Source organism: Cygnus olor, chromosome 7 (genome assembly GCF_009769625.2).
Source record: "Cygnus olor isolate bCygOlo1 chromosome 7, bCygOlo1.pri.v2, whole genome shotgun sequence".
NCBI classification, from domain to species: domain Eukaryota; kingdom Metazoa; phylum Chordata; class Aves; order Anseriformes; family Anatidae; genus Cygnus; species Cygnus olor.
Genome location: NC_049175.1, coordinates 33,716,156 through 33,739,450, shown reverse-complemented (window position 1 = coordinate 33,739,450; position 23,295 = coordinate 33,716,156). Strand labels below are relative to the sequence as shown.

At 40.5% G+C, this 23,295-nt stretch overlaps 1 long non-coding RNA gene across 1 annotated transcript in view; it reads right to left on the bottom strand.

Annotated features, from left to right (window-relative positions):
* Window positions 1-6,385: 6,385 nt before the first annotated feature.
* LOC121073515 overlaps window positions 6,386-23,295 on the bottom strand; it is a 31,488-nt gene continuing 14,578 nt past the window's right edge. The window contains exon 4 of the long non-coding RNA XR_005821766.1: window positions 6,386-6,434. This is a non-coding gene — a long non-coding RNA (uncharacterized LOC121073515). The remainder of the gene's footprint in view (window positions 6,435-23,295) is intronic.

Sequence of the window (23,295 nt, the reverse complement as noted above, 5' to 3'; positions counted from 1 at the left end):
TTCTCAAGCAAGCTCGATAAATAGATGTTATTCTTTCTTCTGTCACATTTCTAGCATGCAGGTTTGTATCTGTGAAAATTGTAAGCGACTTGCTTTGTATTTATGGGGAAGTGGCATGGATATCAAATGACCAAATAGCGCTGAAGAAAGGTTAAAGAGTGTGACCTATTGAACACTAACCTTCAACTGCTCTTGCAGGAGATACATTTTCCCTCAAGGAAAATAACTAACCTTTGAACCTCAGACCTCCATATTTACCTTTTGCCTTCTGGCTCTCACTGACAAAGTTTCAGTAGAAGAACAGTCCTGAACAGATCAGGTTTGCTTCACCCTTCTGATCAGATTGGGGTACATCTGACTATATTCTGCCCTTTGTACTTGCACAGGAAAGCTAGATCCCATTAGGTGTAACTGGCAACATCTCAAACCAGAAATAAGTCTTGTTTTTTCAGTCATCATCCCAGAATGCATAAATACTAGATCCCCATCCATGCAGAAGTTAGTTAATCTACTGTAACTCACCATCATGAGATCTTGTATCTGCGTATATTATCTGCAGGATTGCACTATAAAGCAATGGCAAACATCCTTTCAGATCAATGGATCCTACTTAGAAATTAAGTATCCTGGATAAGCTTTGGACATTTGTGTAGCATCAGGAGACTATTATCCTGCAACAAACTTCTTCTCCACTGACATTATCTCTTAATTTTTACCTGTTGTAAAATAAATTTGCATCTATCAGACAAGGAAAATACGTACAACATTCTCCACTTTGGTGTCATCACAGCTGTCATTAAAAACTTTACTTTTGAGGGTTTTCTACTCAGATTTTCCCCGCATCCAAGCAAGCACCCACACTTTTTATAAATTATAATAATAAAAAGAATATAACACTTCTGTAAGCTACATCCATCAAAAGGCTGTATGCATCCTTCTTTCCCTCATCTAACACGCTCAAGAACTGCCCCATGGTTTGCTGGTCTGCTGTTGGGAGAAATAGCAGGTATGAGCTACAGTATGCAGTGACTCAAAATACTGGCCAAAATTCCTAGCTGTTTCACAAACTTTCCTTGTAATTAGCATTTAGTTTCCCTCAGGCAGATTACAAACTGCTGCTGGTATTCTGGTGTCTGCTCACGTATGCAAGCAGATTTATTAACACCAATGAAGAAACCTAGAATATTTCCCTCGGTCTCCTTGAAAAATTAGATTATTGTCTCTTCCCTTCTTGGACCCACCATCTGAGTCCAAGACAGAAAAATGGATTTTCAGCTGGGTTGAGTTGAGTTATACCAACTATGCCAACCACTGAGGACTGGCCTAATGGAAGAACTGTAAGAAAACACTAAAATATTGAAGACTAGCCCAAAGCAGTCCTTATCCCATAAGCATTTACACATGCAATTATAACCTAGTAACTCTTCAAAAGGGTTAGGGTTTCTCCCATTCCATTCTCCAGCCATGACCATTTTCCTGCATTTTGCCAGTCCACCTACACTACTGCTTCATTAATTATATTAGTTTTATGCTCCTCAAAAATGTCTGAAATCATTGAGAATGAAATCATGAGATGGAAAGATGTCCATTTGGTCCACCAAGATGATTAGTGGCATCAGCAATGCTGTGCACAATGCTTTCTGACAAGTGCTTTTCTCTCTTCCTCTTCTCTCCCAGTAGTTTCAGACTGAAATACTGCAGCTAACTGCATCTAGGGCTGAAGATGAAATCTGTGCAGACCAGCTCCCCACCTACAAGTAATCCAACAACTCAGCCTAAGTCTACAAAGTAATGAACAGGATGGGGAAGCTCTGTCCATCAACCACCATAACAACTGTACTCTTCAAGCTTTGACAATTTCTGATAGCCAGGGTAAACTACATGGACACTAAGGATTTTGCTCTGGAATTAATTTCTCCAACACTATTAGATCAATCCAGTCTGATCACTTTCTTTCAGACCAGGCTTTCTGCTGAAGTTAAAATATATATATCCATTTCTTAAATGGTGTCCTCTGCAAGCAAGGAGACCAGAAGACGCCACTAAATCAACTATGCTCTTCTTGTGCAAATTTAATATGCCTAAGATCAAAAGAACTGTGTTAATGATGACCAATATTTGGGAAGCTATTTCCTGACTTTCTCTCATGGTTCTCCTGATTCATACCAGCCCTGGCCTTCAAGCTCCCTCCTATTTTACGCCCAGGCCTCCCCTGAGGTGATCGTTTTTTGTTGTTTGTTTTTGTGGACAAATATCCACTAAGGACCATTCAGCTCATCTTTGTGTATAGGAAACCTCATCAAGCTCTGACAAAATAAACTTAGCCAAAAAACAGCTTGTTACCTCACTCCCTTTTTGAACTAGCAATGCAAAATAAATAAATAAACAAATGCAACCCCTCACAGGAACAGCACTAGGCAGAGCCCATCCATAAGATGCCATACAAGATTTCCTATGGGTCTCAGTACCAGGAAGCTCAGGATCTCTTAGCTAAGCATCACAACCCATATGGTATGGAAAATGCTGTACTGTTTTAAGAGTACTACAATGTCTTATCACAATGGAGCAGATAAAAAGGAGGACTGCAGCTTTAACTTCATATCTCTGGCTTTTGTTGGCTGAAGCTAGATCCTTGGTGTTATTTTAATGCAGTAGCAAAGAGCTGCATTTAATACATGATGGGCTCAAGATGCTTCTTTTTTTTTCCCTTTTTTTTTTTTATATCTGTGCTGAATATCCAGCATGTAATTGAAAAAGGAAAAGGAGCTGCTTGTTTGCTGCCTGATCCAGGAATGATTAAAGGTAGAAGTTTTTCAGACATTACTGACAGAAAGGGTATAGTTAAAGCTGCTTTAAAAAAGAGGGCCTTCATAAAGAGCCAGTACTCAAACCGCTATTAAAAGCATCATGCTTGTTAAAACCTGTAAAAAGGCAGGAAATCAGTGAGTGAAATGCAGCTTCTTCACCAATTACTGAAAGGAGTGTACACCTTAAAGCACTCTTTGAATTGTGTCATACCAGCCTCTCTCCCTCTCCCCCCTCCGCCAGCGCGTGTGCGCGTGTGTCCGTGTGTCTGGCTCTCTCAGCCTTGTGCCAGGCCATTCATTGGTACATTAGTGATGGGGGGAAATAGAGGGGGCTACAATGCTGCACCAAGTTCACTTCTCGCTTGTTGTTTGCGACCCATTTACAGCTGAACGACTCCGTGCAGAGACAGCTCTAAATGACTCTCTCCACCTCTTCACCAAGCCACTTGTTTTTGTCATTTCTTTCTCTTTTTTAAAAATCCAAAGGAAATAATTGATAAACCGAATGCTGTCCACCTTAAAGGCAAATGCATGTATCCACCTGGTTAAAATTCCTCCTCTTTCTATTTTCCATCTCCCTATATCCATTTTGCTAGGCGCTGTTTAAACAATACTTCATCAAATGCAGCCTGAAGCAAATAAAAAGCACAGTAGAGTAAATAAAAAGTAAAAAAAAAAAAAAAATCACAGGCTGGAGGGTAAGTACTTTTATTCCTGTACTTTCATTGCCTGGGGAATTATTATTCCATTGCTGGTTTCAGGAGGGGGGAGGGAGTGGGGGGGTGAAAGGACAGCCATGTTATTCGCAAAATGGATTGCTCCTCTCACTGCTTTTCACTCCTCTGGGTTCTCAAGAGTCCACTGATTACAACAAAGTGTGGCCATCTATTCCGTCTTATTGACAAAGGTCCTTAATTACTGCTGCACCAGTAATACCTCCTATTAAATTCTGCTAAACAGAGGCTGCAAATTAGCTGCGGATCCCAGTAACCTTTTGTGTGTAATTACAGGCAGCGGGATTGACGCTAAGGCTGCAGCACTGACCCGAGTCACAGCAATGGGAAACCTTTGTTTATCACCTGTGGTGGGGGCCAAAATGTGAAATTAAAAGCTCTCCATCAGTGGAAGGCCTTCAGGAGCCCAGGAAAGCAACAGGAAGGCAAAAAGCAAACTGCTCTATATTTATGACTGACTTCTTCAATTGCTATTTAAATTTGAAGCTCATTAACCTGGGCGGCTGTTCTAGCATAGTTTAAAATGGCAAAAATTTAGGTTGTCTTTCCGAGGCATTCTGTATTTCATCGGGGCCTTTAACCTGCATTTAAGAGCCAGTTTGATACAACCGCTGACTGTACGCAGGCTGCGACATGGAGAAAGCAGGCCCTGCCACACAGAGGGGTTTCGCACTTCTCTGCAGGAACGCTGGCGTCCATGGAGGCCCAACCCACCTCGGCCATGCCACAGCCCAGGCCCCGGCCTGGCCACCATGGCTGCAGGTGCCTGGCAGCATTCAGGTCACAAAGGGCCTTTTCCTGCTGCACTGTGTCACATCACTTCACTTCCCCAACTGTGTTATGGTTATGGATCCTGTCACCAGTGAGGATCTACCAGTGCTTCTGTCAGGCTCCCCCAGTGCCCCACATCTATGGCTGTGGTGACAACCTCACTGGGGGCCATGTGGGGCTTCACCTCCACCTGCTGCTGAGCAGTGGTGGGGAGATGGCAGAAGCCCTCACTTCACAGGCCCACACTCATGGAGGTGAAGAGCAAGCCTTCTCTTCCTGTCTTCTACCTGTTTTCCAACTTCTAAAAGGCTGCTTAAAATTTCTGCCTCCATCTATCAATGGGAAACATTTCTGAAGTAATATCCAGTCGTGATTTGCAGGATCTCAGCTGGTCTTATGGAATAAATAAGATCTTTAACACCATAGTCTTTAGGACTAAGGGAAGATCAACATGGCAGGCAGATTATTTCCCACCTAGGTGCTTCTCATGCTTTCCTCTGAATCAGCTAGCCAAAAAAAATCTTTATTTCACGTAAGGCATTTAATTCTGAAGGGAATGCGATTGAAAGTCATTTCACTGTAAAACAAGCAGGAGATATTTTGATCTGGAAAAAAAAAAAAAAAAAAAGATGTTTCAAGCTGTTTTAGTTAGTCTTTGAGAATTTAAATTTATATATTAAATATATATAATTAAATATATATATTAAATATATATATTTAAATTAAATATTACAGCTGCATTGTATTTGTAGCACAATTTCATATTGCAGTATTTCATGTTAAATTCAACTGAGATACAAAATGCTATGAAAATAACAACACATTTTTCCTTAACACTGGAACAAGGTCATACAAATTAAGATCATACAAATGATTCGTGTACTTATATCCCCAAACTTTCATTAGGGCAAGCTTTCCGACATTCTTACCAGCACATCTGCATCTCCTCAACTCCCTGCTGCACACTGCCCTTGGAGAGCATTTCATCTCTTCATATAACTAGGCCAAAATAATACATATTCAGCACTTACAAAATAATATTTTAACTCACATTTGAAAGATTCAAAAATACATATTTTAACATAAAATATGGAAATTCAGTGGGAATTTATGTTGATGTTACACAAGCGCATACACACATAGCCTCCTTAAACCCTTTTCCTCAGATGAAAAATATTCATTACACACAAATTGAGAAAATCCTCTTCCATAAGAGACATGGTCAGCCTGTGCTACCCCTGACTGCCAGGTCCCGATCCTTGAGCCAAGGGCCGGGAGCAAGCAGGGGGCTGTTCTGTAGATGGGCATCCTTGCGATGATGCCACAGAGACACACATTAACAAACTGCAAAGAGCAAGATTCAAGCATTTCTGTTCCTGTACCTCACCATTAAAAGCACTTCTCAGATTATTTTTTTTAAGAGGCAACTAACTAATCCTGCCTTTTTGAAGATGAAGGTTTGTGAACAATTAGTTTTTCTGGGTCTCAAGGACCCTGGCACAAATCCTGCAATCCTCACACCAGCAGCACTTCTACTTCTCCCAGCAGGTGGGAGCTTCTGCTAAGAAATTCCCACTAATTTGAGGGCCAGCCTGGGTCCTATGGCCGCTATTCTCATCTCTCCTCTCTCTCTAACTCCGCGCAATCAAATGCCGGGCTCTGAAGTTCTTTAATGCTTTATATGGGCTCATTTCTGCAAGTTACCGAACAATCAGGGTAGAGTGCACAGCACTTTGCAGTTCTGAGCCACAGATAAGGTTCCCTAAGGATTAAATTTGATTCTGTCCAGAGGTCTAGAACTAGACTCATTCCACCCCTGAAGTCCCACTTAAGCATTATTTTGAAGGCATTAGTGATATTAAGGTTAGATATTTCTCAGTCTTTAAGGATGTAGTAGCTGAGCATTGCAGCACCTTATTATAGACACAGAGACATAACTCTTAGCCTTTCTCCAGATGGCAGCCAAGGCCAAATGACCCATCTGAAAACAGATACCTGATCCTTCACACCAGGCATCTGAGCAGTCATCCTGGCCATGCCATACCTTTATGTGCTATTGGCAACACCGCCATCCTGCCCAAACTGTGCTCTCCCAGGTGGACGTCCAGTCTGCAGCTGCTTACTGTGGCATTTATATTTCACAGGAAAAAAAAAAAAAGAGAGAGGAAAAAAATCTTAGGTCATAGTGTCATAATGGCAAAGCCAAGAAAAAAATGTGGTCCTTGCTCCCAGTCCCAGGATAGATATGGAGCATTAGAGAGTCTACAGATTCATTGTCGTGGTAACATCGCACCGCCAAGTACATAAATGTGTATTTCTACAGCAAGGAGACCTGTCCGTTAGGTTAACATCTTTGAAGAGATTATATTTATCTTGGGGTTGAAAAAAAAGTAAAAGGCATTGCTGACAATGCTTAAGCTGTTTATGTCATAATCACTTGAAATCTTAAAGCCCAAGCTCCTGAAGCCTTTGTACTTGTGAGAGGCTCTGCTGACCTCTCTCTATTTTCTTTAGAAAATAAACTACATCTCTTAGATTCAGAAAAGAGTTTCAAAACAAGGTCTGGAGGTTTTAAACTCAAAAGACAAATAAGAAATCATAGTTCATTAGCTTTTAGAATAACAAGGTTTTTTTCATTGATTCTTTTTTGGTGAACACTTAGTATTTTATAGCATATGAGCTTAGCAGTATCAGAAATCATCTTATAGATATGTATCAATGTTTTTGCACAGCCTCACACAATAATGATGCTGTGCAAACTGAGAATTATCACAGGAGAATGTTTTTATAATTAGTAATAGTACACATTACTAAGTGATGTTGTAAGTATAAATCAGCTGTTTTAAATCCCCTTACAATGTTCATTTGGCATTCATTTGGAGTCTACTTCTGGAGAAACTCTTCATGATCCTGTACTGAGTCACAAAATAAATAATGTAGACACCAAAGACACTGCCAGAAATCGAGGGATGAGACCTTCTTTTTATTACTTGTTATTATTTGCATTCCTAATAAAGTTTTAAGAAAAAAAAATGCATATTAGAATGCATTCCATTGTGCTATATAATAAATATGAAATTTAAAAAAAAAAAAAAAAATTACTCTTCTTTCCTGACCACATCTTAAGAAAAAATCTCAAGACTGGCCTGAGGACTATGTTATCTGGAAGTTTCTATAGTAACAGATATTCAAGTATTTCACTGGGGTGGCTGCCACCTCGTTGGTTTTGACTGACTGAAAATTGGACATCTACCTTAGCCCTTCTAGATCTAAAGTCAAAAGTTCCCTCCAGGTGGCAGCTCCTCCCATCCTGACCCATAAACTGTTCCCCCCAAAGCCCCCGCTCTCTTCTTTGAATGCATGGACAGTCCAGAGACTAGTTTAGAGACAACATTTAACTCTTGGAGAGTTTACGGCAAGCTAAACTAATCATAGTCTATTTTAAGCTTATCCTGGACAGCATTTTTAAAAGGGTTGCCTTAGGTGTTTTCCATCTCAGCTGACCTTTTTTTGTCCTTTAATTTCAGGCATTCATTTGAGGGGATGACCTGAACCTCATGACGATCAAATGGGAGATGCCTTCTGGTACCTTTATTGGGTCAGGGTCCAAGCACTCACCACCACCTTCTGCAGTGTCACCTCTGAGCCACACCTAGGACACCTCCTGATAAATGCTGGTGGCTTTATTACAGCAAGCTGAAAGGACAAAATTATTGTCCAATATTGGAGGACTGCACCAACAGCTGGCAAGTAGGGCTAGCTGCAGAACAGCCATAGTAGCAATTACTCCACAGAGACGTTGCAACAACTCCACCTCACATCACCTTAAGGCCTTCTGAGGCCACGTTCAGCTGTCCTTATGGCAGTTGTCTGACCTTTACTCAGTGCAGGAGTCAGAATCTCACCTTCTGTGAACAGGCTTTATATTAACATTTACTGTGTGCACCTTAAAATATTAAAATGTAATCACGGGTTTCCAGACCAGGACGAGGGTTGTTTTTTTTTTTCCTGCTCACTTCAAAAGCACTGAAGTCCCAGAAGACGCTGTAAAAATATGTGGCACTCCACAGCACCAATGGCCAACACAAGCATTTTCTAAATTGCTTGCCTATCAAAATCATATTTGAAATTGTGTTCTGTAAGTATGAGCAAAATTTACATTACAAAAGATGCAGTATGACATCGAAAAAGAGTTACTACAACTGTTCTGAAACACTGTAATGTGGTAAAGGGGCCTCCAAGGATTATTTTTATCGCCCCTAGGACTCCTGTTTTGAAGTGCCTCAGTGTGACAGCAGAAAACCTACAATTAAATATTTAAATCACCATAACAGTATTTTTTAAGGAAAAAGAACTTCAAGAGACCTCTTTAGAAACCGAGTACTCCCTTGTAACATTATACATGCCAGTGAAATAATTTTAAAATAAAAGGGTAATCTAAATTTTATATTGCCCTGGATCTAATAAGCTCTGGGTGAAAACAGTAACATTGCAGTAAAATATGAAAGTGCAATGCAGTTTCTGATTACATCAGGGTTTTCTATTTGCCACTTTAATCCTTAGAATTCAGCTGTTCCCTGTTCAGTCCTTTTACATCATCCTTAGCTAATCTGTCAAACATTTCAGACAGCCAAACCAATTTTCAGATTGTTCAGGACTTTGCCACAAGCACCGTATGCTGTTAATAAGATTTTCATTTGGAGTGATGCCATGTCGTCCATGTTTTCTATCATATATAAATACTGAGATTTAATGGCTTCAGGTTTTGTTTAATGTTAACATCAACAATAAAAAAAGGGAGGTTCTCAAACGCTGAGCCCCATAGTGAAATGCACTAGTGACAGCTATTTGCAAGGTTAATGTTGTGGAAAACAACATCCATCTTTGAAACAGTTTCATTAGCCCCATACAGCTGACCTCTCCACATAATGTTGTCAAATGTGACGTGCATCAGATTATTGGGAATATGGAGATCAATAAATATGCAACACCAGCGCTCAGAACGCTCCTGGCATCATAGCCATACAAACGCCATCTAACATCCCAAAGAGTAGCTGTCATCTGTCAAATCTACTAGCAAATAGACAGGCTTAAGGGGAAAGCTATCGGTAATAGTAAAATATATAAGTAAAGATGAATTAGGGAGTACAAAGTCAAGGTTCTGATACATTACGTTTCCAAATGAAAAGCTCCAGATAAACACTTTAGAGCTACAACTTGCCTTATTCGTTGTGTTAAATGTAAACCCCCCTTCGATGCTGCAACATCCATGACATTAGCATTTTCGCGCACCCACTCTTTTCTCCGCTGTCACCCTTGTCCCACACGCTTTGCCATTTTGGAGCAGCGTGCTCGGCGGTGCCATTCCCAACGTGCCAGTCGATCGCCAGCGCCCAGTCCAGTGGCAGCAGGGAGCTCTGGTCCCCACCACTATGCAGCACCCTGGATTTGCAAAAAAACCCTACAGAGAAGTTCCTAAGGAGAGGAAAGGCATGGCTGGATGTAGCAGTTTCCACAGAGGTCCGCATGTTGTGATGATAAAAACATAAATAATGAAAAAATAATATTTCTTTTTAATTTTTCAAATAAATTCTATCGGCATAGGCTTCTGATTTATTGCAATTCTAAAAAAAAAAAATAAAAAAAATTATACAACTCAACAGGAGATAGAGAAATCAATGTGTTTCATATCAGCATGCATGCTTTGACTTTAGGTCCAGCGGTAAGTAGCAGAATTAAGAGAGGTTTGGTAGCTGATTTCAAAGGGGAGAAAGAGCACCCAGGACCTCGCATGACTGAGCACCCATTAATTTCAACACAAAAGGGAAACGAATCTACAAAGATCCCTCCTACCCGGTATTTGACTGTAAATGCTTAGTTACTATGAAGATTCCTGTTTTTTTGTCTTCAGTTTTGTATGTATTGCATCGTTCTCATTATTGTTTCCTAATTAATTGGCAGTAATCCCCAGCTCACAGCTTTGGAAGCGCTGGCAGGGCTGCCACACTGATGGAATTTTGCAATAAATCAGCAAGTCAAATCACTCCCTGAATGAGAGCTGAAAACTCCCTCAAAACTTTCAGTGTTTAATGCTGAGAAGGACACGCCTGTAAACAACTTCTTTTGCAGATATATGTGTATATTAAAGAGTAACATTCTTGGTCGAGAACATGCTGTCCAATTAAAGAGCTAGCAAATTGTTTTTTTTTCCTTATGTGTTTCTAAAAACACCGTTCATGTTGTGGAAAAAAGAGAACAAACAGAAAGCAAAAAGGTATTTTTGAAGTATACAGTTATAAGGTGCTTGGCTGATAATTTGCAACCTTGGTACACAACATACCTTTTAGCAAGGCTATTTATTTCTCAGGGAGAATGCTACAGTACTTACGATAAAGGCCTCTGTTGGACCTCTTCATCAATAGCAAACCTTTAAGCACAGCACATTTCATAAATAGGAGTTCCACTAACACAGACTTCAAAAGGATAGAACCTGATAATTCAAAAATAGAGCTATATTAAGTGTTCCAACAGTCCATCCATAAAAGCAGCCTCCAAACGCCTCCTCTGTGCAGCATGACAGTCTATTAGAATAATAGCAGGGGAAAGCATAATTACAAGTAATCATTGGTTGGAAAGGAGCTAGTTGTTTTTGTAGAGTAAAATGCCTTACTGAACCCAGCAGAAAATGCAATGCTGGTTCTAGCAGCGAGGGCAGGTAGCCACGGAAAATAATCAGAGCACATGTCTTGAGCGATCCAGCTTTACTTTTTAAGCCCTTTTTTTCCCAATGAATCACACTTTGTTTGCTGCCACTTTTTAGGTTTAGTTCCCATGTTACTTCTGTTGGTCAGGCAGTGACATTACTCCTGGAATTTCAGCTTAGTTTGGTAAGATATATAACTTAATGACTTTGTTCTTGCCAGCATGAGGTACCTCAAAACATTCTAAGATGAAACATCTCCAGCCACCGTGATCTTTAACCCATAAAAGACTGTCTCCTTCAGATGGAAAAGGTGGCTCAGTTACTTGTACGAGAAACTTCACATGGCTGCACGGGTCTCCCCCTCTCCCCATGGACATAGCACTTGGGCCCATGTCTCCAAGAGCAAGGAAGAGCACAGAAGTGAAATCAATTTCTCTTTGCATGTAACTGACCTCCAGGAAAACCAATGCTAAGGGCTTCATTTTCCCTACTGTTTTCTAAATGCCCTGCCTTCATTCCCACCTCTTTTATTCTCTGCAGCCTTACACATGTATCAGCTTTATGCTCCACCCTTTAAGACATTTGGAGATTTGCTGTTGACTTCAGTAAAAGTAGTGTTGTGGGTTTTATTCCTACACGTGACGCTCTGGGAGTATTTATGGATATTCTTGTTAGAGTTGTATCTCTTGATAGCCTTTGAACAGCAGCAAACCTGTTACATCGTACTTTAGAAGATCGCAGTGGATGGCAAGGCTTAGGAGCACACAACTGTATTTTGGTGTTACTTTCCTCAGCTTCACTGCCATTGCAAAAAATTAACAGTTTCCCCTCATAGGAAAAGCACTCAGGGCCATATAAAGCACAAGAATATGCTTGGGCCAATTAAGCAATTATAATTAATACCACCAACTGCCAATCATTTTATTTATTGTGCTATTCCAGGTAAAGGACCAGCATCTCTTTTGTATTCATCATGCAGAAATCACCTTTGTAGACTGGCCTATATTCCCTTCCTCTTATGATAATGCTTTTAAGGTGAAAACCCCTCTTTGTGAGGACAGTCCCATTATAAAGTGATATGCTTAGTCACAGCCAGCACTTACTGAAAAGTTTCAATGTTCATTACATTAGCTAGTCTTAAAAATGGAACACAAACCAATTTTAATCAATATGTAGTAATAAATAAATATTAAGGAACTATACCACTGATGTACAGGTAGCCTAATTAAAGTAACAGCATTTGCTGCACTTACATACCTTAATTTTCCCTACAAAATCCTTATTGAACCGCTACTTTTAAAAAAAATTGCATCTGCAATTAGAAACACTGAAGTTACATTATCGATTTTCTGCTAAAAACCTTTTTAGTAAACAAGCACAAACTACATTCATTAAATGTAAGTGCTTGGAGCTATGGTGTGAAATTCAATTCAGCCATTATCATGAATTACACTGATTATTGCTGTAATTATTTTCTCTTGGATACAACTGCATTTCTGTTCCTTGCTAGTTGTGTTGGACATATAACCATGTTCATTTTATAGCTAATAATACTCAACTGTAGTTTCAGCAATTACTATCACTTATACAAATCATTAAGTTAAGCTATGGGTACCTAGTAAAAAAAAAAAAAAAAAAAAAAGGAAAACATCCTTTTTTTTTTTTACCTCTGAAATAACTAATGGCATTGGCAACAGAGGAAAATTACTGATGTTAAATGATTTACATTAGAAAAAGTGATCACCTGTGATCCACTTTCACTGATATTTTGGTCAGAGTGAACTCGTAACTATCCATTTAAAACCTTCCAGACAAACTACACTTTTGCCTTTACCACACAGGATAATAGAATAACCCTCTTTTTGAGGTTTATCTCTTGCGAGAACAAACTTTTCCCAGGAGCCATTTACAAATTGGCCACAGCCAAAATTAAATATCCCGATAATTTAATCCATTAAAACAATCTATTTCACAGATCATTTCAAAAATGGCAACAAAAAACGTTTTACAATTAGAGACCTTTTCCCAAACCCAGCAACTGCAATCAAGAGGCTGCACTGACAGCAATGGTTATTGCTCTTCAGCCCAATGAACGCCCAAATCACCCGGCATTTTTAGGCCAAATCCATAAGCGTCGATTTCAAGTGTTGCTTGAATAAGAAGCTCGGCATTAGTTACTGTAATAGAAGTGATTTCTTGAAAAGCAGTTATTTCTAGAATAGATACTGTAATAAAAGTGATGTTCTTGAAAAGCGGTTATTTCTAGAATAGGGGGGTAAAAGCAAATGGTGAATAACACACTGCAAACCAGTAAGAAAAGAGAAATTGCTTAGCTCATGATATCAGCAAAATTTCATTTGACAGAGAGCCTCCAGGAATACCAAATGTTGCTGCAGAGAGAACAGAGGTCTGCACACATCCGTGCTGCTGTTTTGTGCTCTCAGTTACAGCCTCTGCACCCAGAAATGAAGAATGCGTTATAATTTGCCTGATAGTTGTGTATAGCATCATGTACACTGCCTCAGACAACATTCACCAGGCTATTTGCAAGCTTCCTGCATGTAGAAAAACACAGGAAAAAATCCCAGGCAGCTTTGGAGCTGAGGGTCAAAGCAGAGAGTGTATATTCAGCTACGTGCAGGAGCTGGATTTGATCCTAAGTTTGGCAGAAGTGTTATGGTCTAAAGAGTCTTATAAATAAATTGTTCCTAATAAAACCTGGACTAATAAGGGAAAACAAATACAAGTGAAATGAAAAATCAATGCCTTTTAATATTGGATCTAAAATTCAAGTTCAGTGCAGCATCCACTGTTCCTCCAGCCGAGCCCAGCCAAGCGAGGAGCCATGCTCGTCAGGTGGCTTCATTTGCATCTAAGCAAATCTTTGCCCAAGTTCTCCTGTCTTCAGGCTCTGACAAATTCTGCATTCTTACATCATTTTATGCTAGCAGAGGCTATGACCTGGAGGGATTTTTAGCAGAGGAGGCATTTATGCAATGTTAGCTGTGTCATCATTATTCAGAGTATTTTTATTCCCCTATATGTTCGTTGTAGGAAATCCCACTCAGAATTTACTTTATATATGTCATTTTAAATTAAAACACTGAGACAATAGAACAAACATTGAACAGTCTTTTAAAATGGACACACCAGTCCTGTGTTAGCAATTTTCTGTAGCTTTCTTGTATCTATTCTGATGCATGCATTTAACAGGATCATTATTATCTAAGTAATATTTCAACTATTTTACCTCTTTTTTCTCAAGGGCAGAGGATAAGCCAAAAGAATCCCAAAACAAAACTGCATGCATCTCTTACTTGCAGCCATCCCTGTATATCACGGTTTAAGGGGTGCTGCCTCCAGAGGGTACCAACACTCAAAGGCTTCATTATTTTTTGCCTATAGCTATCTTTCAACAGCAGTGCAAATGTTCATTAAGGACACAAAAATAGTGTAATGAGATACAGTATGAGAGGGTTTATTGCAGGTTATCCACAAAATTGACAAAGTGTTCCACCTCCCTGGGTACTTTCTAAGACACTGTCTATGTTCTGGGAGTGGCTGATACATCCATGTCCCAAGGAAGAGCACCAACAGTATTTTCCCCTGTAAATACACAGAAAGATCTCAGAGCATGGGGCAGCCAGCTAGGACATCCCTTTCAGAAACACAGTTCTCCTGAAAACACCGCTAAACCCGTCAGTTACCAATTTGCACTGAAGGTCTGACTGTATTTCTAGCTCTGCTTCTAGAAGAGTCATTTTAACTCTTTCTGCCTCAATTACCCTTGCTTATAACAGAGGAAAAGTGGTATCACTTTTTTTTTCAGAGCACTTTTGAGTTCTGCTTAATGAAATGTTGTGATCTTTTCAGTGAAGATCAAATATCCAAAAGTACTCTGTACAAACAGCTTTAGAAAAAAATAAAAAAGTTCACTGTATTTTCAAAATGGAAAAATTGTAAGAAAAACACATGAATTTTCTGAAGAAGTAAAAATACCTCCTCTCCACTAGAAGCCAAGAACGAGATTGGAAAGCTAGGACAAAATTCAGTGCAAAATTTTAAAACTGCTGAGTTCTTACTGGCTGCCTGACTTTATGTGCTAAATTAGAAAGCACTGAATTAATAAGAAGGAAATCCTACCTGAAACGCAAGCATTAAATACACAAGAAGACAATGGGTATTCCCAGATATCTTCTTCATATAGGAATCTCCTTTGGCTGCTTTGAAACCATGTAACATAACCTTCAAAGCAGAGAAGAGTTGTTGTATAAGTTCTGCTCAGCTAACCATGAATACTAATTGCAGGAAGAACAATCTGCCCGGGCCCGGAGGCCATGAGCTCACCAACAGGCACAAAAGTTTCATAATGCTACTGCACACAATGGAGCACGGTGCCAGCCCGGAGTGTAAAACAACCTCCCTGAAACCCAATACTGCCTAATCTTTAACAAAACTCCAGATGAAAAAAAAAAAAAAACTCCTTATCGAATAGCTCTGAAAAAGAAAGGCAAAGCAACAAGGATTTTCAAGTGTATGTACTTCTGCATGTCTCTGGACTTCCACACTGAAGACAAAACTTTTATTATTCAGTTCAACTGAGCAAAACTATTGGCCCCAACGCAGCCGAGCATGCCTTCCGAGCATGCCTTTTTCCTTTTATGATGCGAGGGACAAACTGTTCCACCTATTTCTTTCAGTTCATAAAGAGCAAGCGGTCCCTCCACCAAATCCCACTGATTTCTTCTTTGTTGGGAAGGGGGCAACACTGGCACCAAAACAGCTTCGGCCACAGCAGCAGAGTCCCAACTTGTAGGTGTGCCTGAAGGAAAGTGAATCACAGGGCGGCATTGCCACCAATGAATCACCATAAAACCACCATAACCACACCAAGCACTGAACCTGCGACCCCATCGCACTCAGGTTCCACTCAGCCCAGTGTCACAAGCAGGACCAGATGTGTCGGTGTGGGACATGCATCAAGGGAGAACACTGCTATGCTTCTGCCTGCTCCTCTGGCCCAGGGCTCGCCACACCTGGACTGCTCACTCATCTGCTAACTTCATCCAGCCTAAGGTCAGCCTTTTTCCAATGTTTTGTTCCCACCTTGGACAAAGGGAAGAGGTGCATCGCCTCCTTTTGGACCCGGAAACCAGAAACCCCTTTCTCCGGGAAAAAAACCCCAAGAGCACTGGTGGGTACAGCTGCCTGTAAGCAGGATCTGAACTAAAGTCCACCTGAATCCCAGCTGTGGGAGGAGGTATCAGGGATGGACAGAGGAGGAGAAAACAAAATTCGCAAGAGGACTTGCAATACATATGTGAGCCACAGACAGAGCAAACCTAGAAAAATCAGGAGCCAGCAAGCTAGAGCTGTTCTCAGCTCAGCAAGTAGGGTGAGCAAAGCAAAGCCTCATGCAGTGACCCACGGGGACAGCTGCTGTGCCCTGGTTTGTCAGTTTACCACAGGTTTGCCTTCAAGACCCACACAGACGAGCAGGTCTGGTCTGTGACGTTCCCCTGCTGGCAGGTGAGACCCCCACGTGTGGAACCTGCTCTCCAGGTGCCTTTTTTTGTAGACATTCGGTGCTGAGGGCAAAAATCGGTGTTGTCTGCTTCGTAACCCAAGCGCAAGCACTCTCCCTTTCAACTTGCAAGATGATCTGGTTGGCAGCTGCATTATGCTCCTTGAAGTCAAGAGAAGTCACCATATCGGATCCTTCCCACTCTTTAAGAGCTCTACATGCTTCGTTCAGGCAGTGCAGGACAAATGTAAAATCTGTACCCTGGGGTAACATGGGCAGCCCAGGCCCTGAGGCCTGGGTGAAGGGACGAAGAGAAGTCAGCTTTAAAACATGGGATCCCACCCCCAGATCACAAACTCTCCGAGTGGTGAACTGTGAGGGATGGAGGAGAATGTGGGGTTCATTGCCATGATCTTCTGCATGTCCGCAGCACCCTCGGAGCTGCTGTTGAGAGCAGGGATGCTGGGCTAGGTGGACCTAAGGACAACAGCATTCATCTTTCTTTCTTACAAATAACTCAGATACATCCAGTTCTGCCTTCAGACAAGGAATGAGCTCAATGGCCTATTTCACTAGCTCCATTAATTTGACAGTGCCAGATGGGAGACAATTTTAAAAGGCTTGATGTTCAAAAAGGGAGTTGCTATCATTGTTTCAAAGTCAGGACCTTTTCTCAAGTCCGGCATTCGAGACTGCAGGATTAAAAATCACATTTGAAAAAAAAAAGAAAAGAAAAAAAAAAAAAAAGAAAAAAAAACTTGTAGTTTTATCACAAATTCAGTAATAATCTGATTGATACCAATTCTGTGATGCCTGTCAGCCAATACAGAACTGCAATACTATAAGGAAAACAGGAAGCTTCTATTTCTGGGTCAGAGAAATTTCTTGGGCAGAGAAACAGACCAGACAGGATGGCAGAAGCTGGGGAAGAGGACAGGTATCCCACACCAGGAAGTCCACGGAGGTCAGCAGAATATCTCAGTGATTATGTAGACAGATCGACACATCAACCTGCCAGAAATGATCTGGCAGAAATAGTTCATAGAGCTTTCCTATGAGATAGATAAACGTTAAGAATCATGCAGTGATAGCACTGCCCACCTTCAAAAGAACGGAAAACCAGATTAGAGAAAGAAATGGCCTAGGATAAGTCAATTCCCCTGATGAAACGTACAGCTGCCTGTGGAAATTATATGCATGAAGGTTAGTGGGATAATATTGTTAACTTAACCTGCCTGAACACAGCTTCATAGAACTTTGCTTTTTATTTGTTATTAAGAAAAATTGCAGCTGAGGTTTTTCCTCTTTCTTTGTAGTACTCAGATCTGTACAATTGAAGTACTTAAAATGACATTTATATGACTGCTAGCAATGGTTGATCAGTTAGTGTGACATGGTACAGATAAAAGCTCCAATTAGGCCTTAACTGTTTACTTAATAGAAAGACCTGTTAGGAACAAGAAGGATTGCCTGTTAGCAGAAGAACAGAACTTTTTCACGTGGCAGATTATCAGTATTCTTTAGATTCACACACAAACAAGGCTGAAATGCAATTACATTTTCCACAAGGACCCAAATGCTTTTAACCTTTTTGAGGTAAAAAGAAAAAAAGAAAATGCTGAAACTGCTGTTGAAGTAGGTCCAACCAGATTCTTTTTTATTTTTTATTTTTTAAGTTTTTGTTTCATTTTAATAATGGTTTAGTCTGTTTCACAGCCTGTGGCCTCTTCAAACCTGTTACTTTTAAAGATATAGCAGATGCTTCCTAAATGGAAAGGAAATTGTAATGATGCAAATCCCTATTCACATGATTTTCCAAATAGGTTTGAGCACTACAAGCTGTATAGGGCAGGTGGGGTAGTGTTACTGACAACCAGAAAAAGGTAAACTTGAATACAAATAGACAAATCAAGCACACGTGCTCGTTTGAAAGTTTGTAGTCAGCTCCCCAATCTGCATCTGAGAAAATAACCTATTATCATCACTGAGTGTCCTTCTCAGCATCAGAAAGCTAGAAATTAACTTAATTGCTGAACTGCACCTAGAATCAGCTGCTTTGAACATTACAATTTGGCTTTTAGTCTCATCAAAATTCCAAATATGTTAAAATTCTAATTTGCAAATGTGCTAAATTAACACTTTGAAACCACAATATTTAACCTGTTGGCTAATCTGATGTCAAGTGAAAACAAGTCAAACAACATGGAAACAATATACAAAGAGCCATGGCAATTTACCTAAAAATCCTTATTCTGGGGGTGCCATGAGGAGTTCTGAAGTTTGGTTTCATTACAAGCCCTATTATGTCTTTCCTCCTTCCCCTCCTAGAAATTCATAGATATTATTCTGGATAAACGGGAGCTTTCTATATTCATGAGTTTGTTAAATCACTGTGCACTGTATAGCTGGCCGTTGGTGATACTGCCAGAACTTCTCACATTCTTCTTCACTTTCTCCTTTTTCTCAAAAATGAAAAAGAAATCATGGGGCACTAGTGAAAATGTTACTTTACTTAGGCTGCTTATTATTTCTGTTTCTTTGTAATGTTAGGATCTTGTAGGGAGCAGGGAAAAGAGAAATTTGGCTTAAGGCTTTTGACAAACTTTATCAAAAGCTGCTCAGAAGAAAAGGCAACAGGAGACAAGAGGCAAAATATTACCCTGGATTAAAAAGTAATCTGCACTGATCAGGTTCAGAGAAATATCAGAGAAACATAGCAAGTAGATAAATTGTCTACATGACAGCAGTGACAGGCAGTATTGACAAATGCCAGGCAGAGGCAGAGCTATTTGAACTCAAACACAGAATTTTCTGTAATCGCATACCTTACACTCAATTACCTGTGTTATAAAAAATAAAAATCTAGGCAACGCACAGTCAACAGTGGTGCTACAAAACAGTTGTACAGAAAATCTCTGCTCCTTTCTGTGCAGTTTCAACTTTGCATTTGCAAATTGCTGGCATACCTGGTACTATAGATGGGCTGTAAAGGAATGATACAGAAGACACTGACAACAAAGATATTGTACAAACCGATGTGTCATTGACATTTAAAACATGGTATAGGTTCCTAATCGCTGGATCTCAATGTAGATTTAGCAGATACTCAACACACTAAAATATGCTCAATAATTTACTAACATCAAGCTTGCTGGCTCTGTATTGAGCCTCACGTGAGCCGGAACCAAAAAATAACCTCTATTTCATAATTGTCAAAGGGCCACTATTGGGTGTGCAGCTCTTCCGTGCTGTCCTATGTGCCTAAGAAAGTAAAACAGTAAAGGCATAATTTGCTCTTAACATGACCATGGAGTTGAATTATTGGTGTGTGCAACCAATGGCTCTTAAAAAACGTGCAGGCAAATGTGGGGATGTACAGAAACAGCACAATGAATGCCCATCCTGACTGCCCAAAACAAAGGCTATATTTCATGCAAAGACCACGAAAAACTACTTATCATCAAACAGTTCAATATCAACATCTTAAACATCTACAAGAGAACATTTGTAAAACAAAGCTTGTTTTGAGCATTTTGTAGTTTACAAGGTGGACAAAAATGGTAATTAAAAAAGTAAAGAAGTGCTAAGGAAAATATAAACATTTACGCTACTAGTTAGAAATGGGTAGAATCCCAGTGCTCTGGAAATGTACCAAATACTATCTCTGTGTAGCCAACCATAATTTTATAGGAAATTTTATATTTACATTAAACATTCTGGAAGTAAAACAGCAACAAAAAGAAGCTCTAATACAGATGTAGATGTCATTACTATCTAGCTTTGTTCAAACAAGTAGCTCATGGTACATGTGGAAGCACTGCTGCACATTCATTGTGCAAACACCTGTGTGCAGAATCAGGCTCATAGAAAGGAAATGAGACTTTAAAAAGAAAGATCTTTGTAAGCAGTTGGGTTGCCACTACAGAAAAGACAATACCTCTTCTGATCTCCTTTTTTCTTCTAATATATAACTAAATATATATAAATATATAACCAGCTCTTATTTATGGAACTCTATGTGATTGAATATTTCACTATCAAAGGTAGGGATTCCAACAGGAAACGGTTTTCTGGGGAAAATATTTTTGTTTAGTCTTCAAATTCTAATGATTTTTCGTCTTGAGGATAATCCTTACATGGAAAGCTCACAATACACAGAGCCCACACATTTAGCAAGCAATTAAAAAAACTTTCCAGATTCATAATTTAAATTAAAACTTGCATTGATGGGACATTATTGGTACTGTTCAGCCTGGAGAAGAGGAGGTTCAGGGGGATCCCACCCATGTCCATAACTACCCGAAGGGACGGCACTAAGAGGACGGACCCAGGCTCCTTTCAGCGGCACCCAGGGCCAGGCCCAGAGGCCTCGGGCCCAAGCTGGAGCCCCAGGGGCTGCCCCTGGCCCCCAGCAGCACATCTGTGCTGGGCGGGTGCCGCAGCCCTGGCACAGGCTGCCCAGAGAGGGGCTGGGGGCTCCTCCTGGAGAGCTTCAAACCCACCGGGACCTGGGGCTGGGCACCCAGAGGGACCTGACGTCCCTGCCCACATCAGCCAGGGATTTGGTGACATTAATAGAAAACATCTATTCTGCTATCGCTGCTTGTTTGGGCCTCCGCTTTTTCAACAAGCTTAGAAGTATCCCTTATTACATAATGGCATCTCAGCAGCAACACAAGAAACTGCTTTTTGTACAAAGTCTGCCAGAGGACCTCTAGTTCTAAGGCCTTCTAAGCTTCTAATGCAAGGGCGCCATTAAGGAACAGCTGCCTCCTTTACCTAAAAAAAATCTCACCCCAGAAAATTTCAGCAGAAATGAAGTTGTGAAGCTGGGAGCTTTGGTGGGATGGGGGCAGTGCTAGTGACAATCCTGAGGAGGGCACCAGCCCTGGGGGGGCTGCAGCCCACAGTGACTGATGCAAAGAGTGGAACAGCTCCCTCACAGGACTTGACACCAAGTAATGGTTACAAATGTGTTTTCAAGAAGAAGGAGGGGGGAAGAGCTTTAGAAAATCTTCCATTCTACTGGATGTGAGAGCTTTTGTCTTTTTTAAAAAAACTTTTATTTTAAGCATCTCAAAATAGCCCTGTTCAAGACCATTGTGTTCAGAAATGCTATCTAAAATGGCGTAATTCATTTCATATGCCAAAATCAACAGCAGCGTTTTGTAAGCGGTGGCCAAATAAAATAAGGCAAGAATTGAATCAGTATAACACCTTCTAAGGTTTCTACCAAGTGTTCCTAGAGAAAAGTGTGGTTTTGTTTTCCTGATGCTTCACTGTTTGCTTCATTAATGGTCTCTGTTTAATTTCACCCTGCGTCTTCTTCACTTTTGAATACTCGGTGTCAATGAGCACAGCTGAGTAGACAGCTAAGAAAACAAAGCACATCCAGAGAAACAGGGTACTAGATCCCTGCAGAGAGCAAAACTGTGCTTCGCCTGGTGCAGAGCCCAGCTCCTGACCTGGATTATTTGCTGCAGAGCATGCCTGTGCTGGGACTCCAGCTGCAGCTCTTACAGCCACGTGCCAGTGACCACCATCCACTGATCCAACACCAAAACCCCCTCACCCTGTCAGATAGCCACCCAATTCAAGACAGTGCTTTAAAATGCCACAAAATTAATGTATGGTAGAGTTTACTTCCAGAGTTGATAAGATCAGGTTTCCCACTGCTGTTTAAAGCTGTCTGGGTTAGTTAAGCTATCTTTCTGCACTGGGGAATAGACAGTGAAGACTCTCTTTTAGTAATGCATCATCGTTGCTTTCATAAGCTATTAATTCTGTTTTTTAATATATTGTTTATCTGCATATATAATACTAAATAATATACTCTATCTATTTTAATCTGATGTTGAAGAAACAATTACCAGTCTTTTGTTTGCTTCTTTACTGATAGCACTTGTGGTTTATGTAAATACAAGAATAACTACTAGATCAACTACTAGATCAACTACGAAGTTAACTCCCAACATAGGAATTATGAAATATTCTCTTCACACATACTTATATTGTCCCTATAAAGTTAGCTGGAAGGATTTTGCCCTGTAATTAGTGACTTTATAAGACATAAGAAACAAAGGAGCAAGGCTTCAGCAGGAACACATAGGCAGCATCACAATGCAGTCAACGGAGATGGAGCAATTACACAAGCTGGTGAACTGAGATAGGAGCCAACATGCAGCAATAGCTTACTAAAACTGTTAAAATAATGAGGAGTCATTCCAGCCTGAAGACAGAACTCATCTTCGTGCTTTGCTTATGTCCTCAGTACAGAAGCATGCTAGGGAGAGTTGGCTTAGACCCCCTGAACATAACGTGGAGCTCTGAAGGAAGGGGCTTTGGCGAATCAGGGCTATACACAGACTGACTAGCAGTTTGGGGCATGAGGAAAGGTTTTCCTGCTTTCTTCCTAGCTAGATCAAATCCCCCTCGAGGCAAAAGTCTCTGCTTGGAAAGGAATGCTGTATGCAAGCCCATGCTCCAGGTAGTGCATTCGCAATGAGATGTAAAGTGACATCCATCTTGATTTAATGCCGCTCAAGAGCCATCAGGATTCTGAGCAGCACTTGGACACAATCCAAAGGCGATGATTGTGCATTGCAGGCCTTAGAAACATGTCCCAAGACCACAGCTCTCTCCTTTCTGCCAGTAAGTAAAATATATCCCAGAGGCTTCTTTTGTTATACAGCAATCAGGTTCTCCAAATCCATTTGCTGACTGCAGTGCATCTCATTTTCAAGTTTCTTTCTCTTC